Here is a 4,145-nt window from a genome sequence, read left to right on the forward strand (position 1 = left end):
GGACCAAGTGGAGAAGGACCTGGCTTCACTTGGAATATCTAATTGGCGCCACGTGGCGAAAAGAAGAAACGACTGGCGCGCTGTTGTTAACTCGGCTATAATCGCGTAAGCGGTGWCTACGCCAATCAAGAAGAAGAAGATTACTATATTATTAACAGACCGAAATTTAAATACTTCCTTTTTTGACCCTGCCGGAGGAGGGGATCTTATTCTTTATCAGCACTTATTCTGATTCTTTGGGCACCCAGAAGTTTATATTTTAATTCTGCCACCATTCGGGATAATTTCTCATATTATTAGTCATGAATTAGGGAAAAAGGAAACCTTTGGTTCTCTAGGTATAATCTACGCTATACTAGCAATGGGTCTTTATGTTCACAGTAGGAATAGATGTAGACACTCAAGCATATTTTACAATACACAATAATTATTKCTGTACCCACAGGTATCAAGATTTTTAGTTGATTAGCTACACTACATGGTACACAATTAWACTATTATCCAGCTATACTATGGGCTTTAGGATTTGTATTCTTATTCACAGTAGGAGGACTAATAGGAGTTGTTCTTGCTAACTCATCTGATTATATTATTCTTCATGACACATACTATGTAATAGCTCATTTCCACTACGTATTATCAATAGGAGCAGTATTTGCTATTATAGTAGGGTTTGTTCACTGATATCCATTATTTACAGTACTAGTACTAAATCTWAATTGATTAATAAGTCAATTTATTATTATATTCATTAGTGTAAAGTTAACATTCTTCCCACAACACTTTTTAGGGCTAGCTGGTATATCTCGGCGATATTCAGATTACCCAGATGCTTACACAACATGAAATGTAGTTTCTACAATCGGATCGTCTATTTCTTTACGAGGAATTTTATTCTTCCTATTCATCATCTGAGAAAGTTTGGTTACACAACGACAAGAAATTTATCCTATGCAACTTACTTCTTTAATTGAATGACTACAAAATACTCCTCCACCTGAACATAGTTACTCAGAACTACCTCTTTTTACTAATTTTCTAATATGGAAAATGAGTGCAATGGATTTAAGATCCATATATAAAGAATTTTACTTTTATTAGAAACTAATGACAACATGAGCCGCCCTTGACTCTTCAAGATAGAGCCTCTCCTCTTATAGAACAACTTACCTTCATTCATGATCACGCTTTAATAATTTCAGTAATAATTACAACATTAGTAGGTTATTTAATATTTATATTATTCTTTAATTCATATACTAACCGAAATCTTTTTTATGGGCAAACCATTGAAATAATTTGAACAATTCTTCTAGCAATTGTTCTTCTATATAATGCTTTCCCTTCTCTTCTCTTCGATTATTATATTTATTGAACCCAATTAATGAACCCTCAGTTACATTAAGGGCCATTGAACATCAATGATACTAAAGCTACTATTTTATATTTGTAGAATTCGATTCATACATATTTCCAACTAATGAATTAGCAATAGATGGGTTCCGACTACCAGATGTTGATAATCGTGTAGTTCTACCTATAAATTCACAAATTCGAATTTTAGTAACAGCTGCAGATATAATTCACTCATGAACAGTAACAGCTTTAGGTGTAAAGGTTGATGGAACTCCTGGTCGATTAAACCAAACTAATTTCCTAATAAATCGTCCTGGATTATTTTACGGTCAATGTTCAGAAATTTGTGGAGCTAATCACAGATTTATACCTATTGTAATTGAAAGACTTCATGTAAATTACTTTATTAAATGAGTAACTAATAGAAGTATTTCATAATTTTCATTAGATGACTGAAAGTAAGTACTGGTCTCTATATATAAAGAATAACATTAGTATGTCAAAATTATTAAAATATTTTATATTTTTTGGTGCCTCAAATAGCCCCCATTGGTTGATTAAGTTTATTATCTTTTCAATTACTTTTATCGTGTTCAGKATAATAAATTATTACTCTGTAATACCTAAGACACCTAAATCAGAAATCTCAAGCAAGTACTCAACAACTCCTTTAAACTGAAAATGATAACAAATTTATTTTCTGTATTTGGCCCTTCATCAAGTATTTTMAATTTATCGTTAAATTGAATAAGAACATTTTTAGGTCTTCTTCTAATTCCTTCTGCCTACCTATTAATACCGTCACGATGAGATATGTTTTGAAATTCAATCCTTACACTTCATAAGGAATTCAAAACTCTTTTAGGTCCATCAGGACATTCAGGATCAACTTTTATTTTTGTTTGTTTCTTTATTTTCATTAATTTTATTAATGATTTTATAGGATTATTTCCCTATATTTTTACAAGAACAAGTCATTTAACACTTACACTTACACTAGCTCTGCCTTTATGATTATGCTTTATACTTTATGGATGAATTAATCATACGTAGCRTATATTCCCTCATCTAGTCCCTCAAGGAACCCCTGCAGTTCTCATACCATTTATATTATGTATTGAAACTATTAGTAATATTAGCTATAAGCTCTATTAGTACTAGAGTCAGCTGTTACTATTATTCAATCTTATGTATTCGCAGTTCGAAGTACATTATACTCTAGAGAAGTAAATTAATGTCAACACACTCAAATCACCCATTCCATTTAGTCGATTATAGCCCTAAACCTTTAACAGGAGCAATCGGATCAATAACTTCAGGATTAGTAAAATGATTCCATCAATATGATATTTCACTATTTGCTTTAGGAAATATTATTACTATTGTAACAGTATACTAATGATGACTCGTCATTTTCATTTGTCGAGAAGGAACTTTTGAGGGATTGCACACCCTACCCGTAACATTAGGATTACGTTGAGGAATAATTCTATTCATTTTATGGGAAGTTTTATTTTTTGTATCTTACTTCTGAGCATTTTTTTACAGAAGTCTCTCTCCAGCAATTGAAGTAGGAGCTATATGACCCCCTGCGGGAATTCAACCCTTTAACCCATTTCAAATTCCACTATTAAATACAGCTATTTTATTATCCTCAGGAGTAACTGTTACGTGAGCTCAGCACAGGGTAATAGAAGGAAGCAACACAAGGATTCTTTTTTACAGTTCTTCTAGGAATTTGTTTTACTATTTTACAAGCATATGAATATATTGAAGCACCAATCACCATTGCAGATTCAGTTTACGGCTCTACCTTTTTCATAGCAACAGGGTTCCACGGAATTCATGTATTAATCGGAACAACATTTCTTCTAGTATGTTTAATTCGCCATTTAAATAATCACTTTTCTAAAACCCACCATTTTGGGTTTGAAGCAGCTGCATGATACTGACATTTCRTCGATGTTGTCTGACTATTCCTTTATATCTCAATTTATTGATGAGGAGGATAAATAATTTCTATCTATATAGTATATAAGTATGTTTGACTTCCAATCATAAGGACTACTAATTATTAGTATAGATAATTTTTTCAGTTTCAATTATATCATTAATTTTAATTATTATCACCAGCGCAGTAATAGTACTAGCCTCTGTTTYATCAAAAAAAGCCCTAACAGATCGTGAAAGTTTTGAATGCGGGTTTGACCATAAATCTTCTTCACGGCTACCCTTTTTCCTTCGATTTTTCTTAATCACGATTATTTTTTTAATTTTTGATGCAGTAATTGCCCTAATTTTACCTATAGTATTAATTATTTCAATTTCTAATATTGCCACATGGGCCGCAACAAGAATTTAATTCATTATTATTCTAATTATTGGCGCTACCACGAATGAAATCAACGAATATTAAATTGATGAAATTAGTGTTGTAGTTAATTATAATATTTGATTTGCTTTCAAAAAGTATTAAAATATCAATCTACCTTATAAATTACAGTTCAGAATATGAAGCGATTTATTGCAATTAGTTTCGACCTTCTTCTTGATTGGCGTAGACACCGCTTACGCGATTATAGCCGAGTTAAATTTCCTTATTTCGTTTGCCATAGTCGTCATCAAAAGTGGGGTCTCTCATCCGAGGCTGTTTTTGCGTTTTCATTGGGGTGGTTTTTTTTACGTGGCGGATCCCAAACCCAGCGCACAACCCTATGCAGGGAATGTTTCGCCTTCTCACTTTAGCTCACCTTCAAACGGATGTTCTTAGGCTACCCAGAGGATACTTG

General features: G+C 32.4%; 2 pseudogenes; both read left to right on the forward strand.

Moving 5' to 3' along the window:
• Window positions 1–1,794, forward strand: part of LOC108965834 — a 13,277-nt pseudogene extending 11,483 nt beyond the window's left edge.
• Window positions 1,795–2,037: 243 nt separating this feature from the next.
• LOC108965835 lies at window positions 2,038–2,591 on the forward strand (annotated as a pseudogene).
• The last annotated feature ends 1,554 nt before the right edge of the window (window positions 2,592–4,145 follow it).

This window comes from Bactrocera latifrons, unplaced genomic scaffold (assembly GCF_001853355.1).
Source record: "Bactrocera latifrons isolate USDA-ARS-PBARC rearing strain unplaced genomic scaffold, ASM185335v1 scaffold_1494, whole genome shotgun sequence".
NCBI classification, from domain to species: domain Eukaryota; kingdom Metazoa; phylum Arthropoda; class Insecta; order Diptera; family Tephritidae; genus Bactrocera; species Bactrocera latifrons.